Here is a 7,614-nt window from a genome sequence, read left to right on the forward strand (position 1 = left end):
GCGGTGCGCCAGCCCCCGGCCCCGGAGTATTGTGCCACCCGGAGCCAGCGTGCATCTGATGCACACCGCCGCCAGCAGCCCCAAACTCAGCCCAGTGGGTGCTGCAGACCTCTCTCCACCCCCACTTCCTTCCCCCCTCCAATCAGGTTCTGCCGAGGAGTCTAAGATCAGAGACACCAAAGGTAGTGACACCCCCGTTACGTCCACACGTAACAAGTTCATCGTGGAGGGCTGTCGCCTGTGGAATCGGTAGATGCTCCTGCCTCACTTCCAAGTCAATCTCCAGGATTTAAGATCCCATATGCTGTTCTTTTCAGCAGGCCAGTCTTTGATCACATCTATCCCCCACACCACACACACACACACACACACACACACACACACACACACACGCACACGCTTCCTGATTGCCGGGGAGCCCCTGTCATCGCAGATCCATTGTCAGAAATGGCTTGTGCCAATCAAAGGAACGTTCCTCTGCCTTTGGAAGAGGGTGCTCTCACAACCGTGTTGCAGGCTGTTCCTGTGTGAGTCCGTCTCTGATGGCCCGGGTGGTCTAGGCGTCCTTGTCTTGGTGTCTCCCAAATGTGCATCTCCACCAGACTCTCAGAAGCACACCTGAGTGGTGCTTTTCCTCCGGTTTAATAACTACACACGAGGCGTGCGCGGGAATTACATCCTTTTTGTTGTGATGTTTAACGTCAGTGGTCAAGGCTTTGCACAGAAATGGGGGGGTTGTTTGGGGAGCAAGGTTTGTGGATTTCTTTCCAGAGGATGGCCAGGCCGGTATTGTTCCGGGAATAGCAACTGGCACCCTGCTTTGTTGACGTGTGTATGCCTAGGAATTAAGTGGGAGCTGCTGTCGCTGGGATGTGCGGTGGCTGCCCTGGGATTGTATGAGTCGGCAGCCAGCTTGCACTTGTGTTCTCATAGGTCCTACCTTGAGCATAATTTGTTGAAAATGCTTCCTGCTGAGTTTTAGTGATTCTGGACATGTTTCCGTCTGTGTTTCCTAACCTTTCCTGCAGGGCCCCCTTAGTAAAATAGACACATAATTTCGTGCGCAGCTGTAGTCATCTTGAAGCTAGTCCTGGGACCTCAGGTTAAAAAAATCTGTTAAGCAAAAGCGAAAGGAACTTGAGTTTTGTGTGTTGTTCTGTTTTGTTTTGTTTTTCTTAAAGATTAGAGTTACTTCAGCCCTGAGGAATAAACAGCAATGTAGCTTGTGTATATATACTTGCATTTTGTTCTTTGATTGCAGTGAATTTGGTATTTATAAGAAATCATTTCTCTGTGTTCTTGTAAAAAGAAGATGGAATGTTACGAGTCATTCAGTAGACTTTAAAAGTAGAGTAAAAATCATGTTTAAATTTGGCCAACAGATACTATGTGTTCCTGGCACTATACACTAAATGTAGCATTGCAGCACATTTCAACAGCTGAAGTCTGTGTTCAGCTTTTTAATGTCTGCATGGAATCTTTATATGTTGGTTGAAGTTGATCTGATCCCTTAAAAGAAAGATTTGTCCGTGGTAGAGCACCTGCTCCACCCTGAGGCTCTTTTAAACTTTGGTCAAATGTGATTTCGACCTCTTTAAGAGTGATGGTGTCCTCAAAATCATTCATATTGGGCCGGGTGTGGTGGTGCATGACTGTGATCCCATGACTTGGGAGGCTGAGGTAGGAGGGTCGCTGGGAGTTTGAGGCCAGCCTGAACTACACAGTGAGACCCTCTCTCCAAAACAAAACAAAACAAAACAGGGCCAGGGATTTAGCTCAATGGCGTCTAGCCTGCCTCACAAGCACAAGGTCTTGAGTGCGATCCTGTAACAAAAAACGAAACAAAACGAAGAAGAGAAAATCGTCCATATTGAAATACTGTTTTAATAGACTTTAATTGTACCCAGAGAATTTTGTCTCCACATTTAGAATCTAGAAATAGGGATGAACTTTGCATCATTCCATCAATAAGCAGGTGAGAAATGTCGGTTATTTTTGTTTAATTACTCTACACTCAGCTTTTGTTTTTTTCTGATGTCTCAAGAGACATTTATTCCAGCTTGTGATAGTGTTGTGATTGGGCAGTTATTAAATAAACGCAGTCTCAGCTCTCTAGGAGCTTACAGTTTGGACAATATTTTTCAGTTAAGGAATCCATTGAGGCCTTTATTTGTTTGCATTTTATGGGGTTCTGAGAAGCTATGGATTCATGGTCTTAACTAGCATTTTGGAAGGTAAAGGAGGCTTGAAATCTTGCACCGAACTTGTTCCACCCACCTGCAGAATAGTACTTATTTTAATAATTATGCAGCATACTTGTGAATTTGAAAGCATGCTGAGGTTGCATATATCACATCTTTATTACCCAATAATAAATTTGAAGTGTCTTTACAGGTTATATTTTTTGTTCATGTCACACCTGAAGTTTTACTATTGGAAATTATTCACCTGTCCTAAACCCAAACCATTTAAAAGTTGCAAATATGTTACTTTTCTTTGTCAGTGTAGTATTAAGGCCAAGCCCTAAAATCTCAGGGGCCGGTGTGCTTCTTGGTTTTGGCAGAACCTCTCTGCACTGAGTCGCAAACCCAGTTAAACACCCACACTCGGTGGGGCAGGGCCAGCGGCATCTCTCCGGACAGCTTCAGAGTTTGGAAGCTGGGGAAGACTGCCTAGCAGGGAGCCGCTCGCCCTCGTTAATACAGCAGCTTGCTGCAGTCTCCCACACTGCTCTCCAGCCACCCTTCCCCGAGGAGCTTTCAGGCCTGGCTCCTACTCAGGGGAAGTGGCACCTACTCCTGCAGCTGCAGTCGGAGCTCCGGTTCCTGGTGCCCAGAGCAGCTTCCATTTCTGCTCTGAGTGCGGGAAGTAAGCTTGCAGCATGGTAAGAAAAGGCTCCAGTCTGGTTGGAGATGGGGTGGGAAGTTGATTAGTGTTGTTGGTGTAATTTTGTTTTTCCACTCTGAAGCCTATGAAAGAGATACAACATAGTGTGAACTGTTTAAAAAGTCACCTTCTCAAGGGTTTTAAATAATTTTACTGAAAATGGGATTACACTGTTGAGTTTCATTTCCCTTGTTCTAAAAAGTCAGTTGAGAGCTAGTTAAAAAAAAAAAAGGGATTGTTTTGTATTTGGAACCATCGCCTGGCTCCGTGCGGGGTGGTACCTGCATCTCCGCACTGGCAGCCTTGGATCTTGTGCTGCTGTTGGGTTAGTGACTTTAGCTCAGGGGAGTTGGTTCTTTGGAGCCAGAAAAAAACTAGGTTTCAATTCCAGCTCCCCCATTTACTGGCTTTATGGCATCGAACAAGTCACTTTGACCTCTCTGGCCTCAGTTTCCTCATGAACAGAATGCGATTTGCTATATGGATTAGAGAGAATAATGCTCCTGGCCCAGTTCCTGTACACATTGGTACTAGGAGCCCAGTCAGTGGTGGGATGCAGGACATATCAGAGTGAAAGCACAGATCCTTTTGGCTTGTGACCAAATTGAGAGGTCTGGCAGTGAGACCCGGCCCCCTCTCATTTGTACAGATTTGGGATGGGAAAGAATGGGAAATATTTGACTTGAGACACACCTAAGTCCTACAGGGGCAGGTGCTTATAGGGACTCATATTTGTTAGTTACTCCTTGGCTGGTTGAACTTAATAAAGATGGAACCTAGCTCCAAATTCTACAACATTCACAGGCTGTGCTTGTTTTAAGCCTATTCAGAGCTTATGTGGTGGGTGAAAGGGGTGCTTTAGAACATTAACGAATTTCAATGAGTTCTGTGTCCAGAGCTGAATCACATGCAAAGCCTTGTGTAAATTTTCATGGTTAATACAAGCCATAAAGTGCTTGGTAGAATCAGTGGAGACATCAGTTGCTTATTTTAGTTAATCTGTTTGTTTATATAGCAGTTATGTTTGATTTAAAAATTCTTATGAACCTTTTTTCTTACAGAATTTCTATTGCTCTTCTGAGATTTTGATTGTAGATTATTAGGACTATAGATGTGAGTGCCTTGTGCATTTTTGCTTTGGTGGGGAGGGAAAGAAAGGTAAGATCCTTTTACCTGTTAAATTTTATCCGTTCTGCTTTGGGCCCATAGACTCCTTGTGTCGCCTCGTTTTTAGCCAAAGAGGCAGTCATATGAAAATAAAGGCATCGCCTTTTTTTTTTTTTTTTTTTTCAATGTAGTTTAAGACATTACTTTGAAAACTAGATTCAATTCAGGCCATGTGCATACAACTTTTAAAGTAGAATTTCTTTGGTTACTATATATTTAAATTGTTGTTTTTGCAGGAAAGCACTGTGACAAGTCTGTGAGCCTATTCAAGTTACCCAGAGATTTTGCAGATAAGGCAGACACATTAGAAATACATTAGGGTCTACCTCAAGGGAATGTGCTAATCCTTACTTTCTTTTATTGCTGAGCTACCTAGGGGCTTGCCTGTCAGTGGACTAGTCACTAGTGTTGGATTGCTGATAAAGAGGGATTGGCAAATAGTCGTCTTTGACTCATTTAGATTTTGCAGTACACTTGAAAACTTAATCTTGGCCACAGTGGATAATAACTGCACTTGCACCATGCAAGCCCAGAATGGCTAAGCAAAGTTTGGGTGGTTGAATTACATTATTTTCCCTTTAATTATAACATGTTTTGCTGAGGAAACTTTTCCTTTGGGGGAGCTCTTTTAACTTTTTTTTCTTTCCTGTTTCATTGCAGTCAGTGGCCTAGCAGATGGCTGGTTGCTTTTGTCAGTTTTTTGACAAACCAGTGAATGTAGTGAGACAGAACTGTTGGGAGACAAGAGAAATGGGAAAGAATGATGGCTCCATACCCGATTTCGTGACCTTTACTGTGCATATGGCATCTGGGGGTTAAACAAAGACAAACAGCTGGGCGAAGCTGAGCGTGGTGGTGCACGCCTGTAACCCCAGCACTCGGGAGGCTGAGGCAGGAGGATCACTGTGAGTTCGAGACCAGCCTGGGATACATAGTGAGTTCCAGGTCAGTCTCAACTACACAGCGAGACCCTGTCTCAAAACAAAAGAAACAAACAAAAAAAAACAGCTGGGTGTTGTGGCGCACACCTCTAATCCCAGCACTCCAGAGGCTGAGGCAGGAGAATCATAAGTTTGGGGCCTGACTGGGCTACACAGTGAGTTCAAAACCAGCCTAAAATACATAGTGACACCCTGTCTCAAAAAACAAAACAAAGATACAGTGGTGGGTGATTTTTGGTCTTCAAAGTTAGTGAAGGATATAATTTTTTAAAGTATAATTTTTGGTTTTAGAATTTATATTCCTTGGGACTTGATGTAATATAACTTTTTTTACTTATGATATGTGACCTACAAAATGGGAAAGCTTATAGCTAGGCTCTCAAGAATGTTTTTCACCCTTTTAAGTGTATCATTTTAATACATTTGGTATCAGCGGCTTTGAACATTGAAATGTGATAAACTGTGTTGTTGGGGGAGAGTATATGTGCTGTCCATTGGATAAATCTGTTGTGTGACTCTCACAACTGACCGGAATGGCAAGGGCATTTTCCTGTGTCGTACATTGTTTTGTGGGGTTTTTGTTTTGTTTTATTTTTGGTACTGGGGAATCGAACTCAGGTCCTTGCGCTTGCAAGGCAGGCGGCGGAACACTGAGCTACATCCCCGGCCCATGTATCATGCATTGTGGGCACTGCAGTTTGACCTTACCTTGTCTGAAAGTTCTGCATTACAAAGAGCCCCTCATTTTTCCTTTTTTTCCCAGTGCTTTGTGTGTTCTAGGCAAGCACTCTACAACACCAGCCCCTTACAATTCTGTTGTTGCCCAAAAAGTCATTTAAATTAAAATGAACTCAGCAAAAGTATATAAACAACTTTAAAGTCCATCAATATAAAATTAAATAACTTAGTAAATATTCAAACAATAGAATAAATATGACATAGCTGCAAGAGAACAAGAGTTCTCTGTATTGCTATGGAAAAAATCTCCAAATTAGACCGTTTATTTTTTTAAAAGGAGAGAACAACGTGTAGAATATGACACTATTTGTATTATTGGAAAATAGATATACTTGAGCATTTTCTTTTACAGTATACCATGAAACTGTAAGGCAATCATTTGTATCTTTGAAAAGTCTCATACTGTGGTCTCCCTTGGAAATTAAATCAAGGAGGGGACCTGGTTGGAGGCACATGCTTCACTGTGTACTTTACTTTGTTTTCTTTCTTTCTTCTTTTTTTTTGGTTTTTTGAGCCAGGGTCTCACTATGTAGTTGAGACTGACCTGGAACTCACTATGTAGCCCAGGCTGATCTTCCAGCCTCAGCCTCCCGAGTGCTGGGATTACAGGTGTGCACCACCATGCCTGGCTTTGGTCTTCACTGTTTTTTTGTTTTTTGTGCCAGAGATCGAACTCGGGTCCTTGCACTTGCAAGGCAGGCAGCAGAACTGCTCAGCTAAACCCCTGGCCGTGGTCTTCACTCTCTTGAGTTCTATCCCCATAGAGTAGTTCGGCCTTGTTTTGGGAACTTGTGTTTTTGTTTTTGTTTGTTTGGGGATCGAATCCAGGACCTCATGATGCTAACCTTGTGCTCTGCCACCGAGCTGCATCCCTGGCCTCTTGGAACTTTCTGCAAGCAGAATGCAGTGGGCACTTGTTTGTGTCTGCCTTCCTCCGCTGTGCTGTGCTTGGAGTTGCACCCGGGTTGTTGGGTACAGCCATACTTTATCTCACATGTAGACATACAGTATTCTTAGTTTCCTGGGAAACTAGTAAAACTCCGTTGTACCCTGGATTAGCATTTATCTGTCCACTCTGTCATTGGTGGGAGTTGGAGGTATTTCTGGCTTGGGGCGATGGCAAATAATGCTGCTGTGTTCTCCGTATATTCTTTTTACTCTTGTACTTTTGACTGACTGAATATACACTTATTACATCTTTATTTTTTTTGTTGTTGTTGTTGGTTTTTGAGACGTGGTTTGGCCTGTAGTCCAGTCTGGTCTTGAACTCACTATGTAGCCCAGTCTAGCCTTGGGCTCAAGGGGATCCTCCTGCTTCCGCCTCCCAAGGGCTCGAATTACAGGTATGTGCCACCACGCCCAGTCTCTTATTAAATCTTTAAATTAAAAATGTATCCATTCCTTAAAATTGTAATGTTCCGTAGGAAAATTGTAATGTTCTCCTTTTTTTGGTGGTGTGGTATTGAGAATTGCGCCCAAAGTGCTCTATCATTGAGCTGCATCCTCAACCCTTTTTAAACTCTTTTTGAGACAGGAGTTGAAGTCCTCCTTCCTCACTCTGCCGAACAGCTAGAATTACAGTAATACGTACTTCTGATGTCCCGATTTCAAACTGCTTTTGCATATATTCTAAATGCCTTAGATTTTCTCAATATTGAGAATTCCCAAGTCATCCTAAGAGCAAATATTCTTTTATCCTTAAAGAGGGGGTAGTGTAATGGAAAATACCTTCAACATATTACAGCACCCGAGCTGGGTATGGTGATGCATGTCTGTAGTCCCAGCTATTAAGTAGCCTGAGACAAGAGGGCCCCTTGAACGCAAAAGTTTTGAAACCAGCCTGGGTATCTTAGCAAGACCTCAGCTCAAAAAAAAAAATAAA

The sequence above is a fragment of the Fukomys damarensis genome, unplaced genomic scaffold (assembly GCF_012274545.1).
Source record: "Fukomys damarensis isolate Sample0158 unplaced genomic scaffold, DMR_v1.0_HiC HiC_scaffold_13, whole genome shotgun sequence".
Classification (NCBI taxonomy): Eukaryota; Metazoa; Chordata; class Mammalia; order Rodentia; family Bathyergidae; genus Fukomys; species Fukomys damarensis.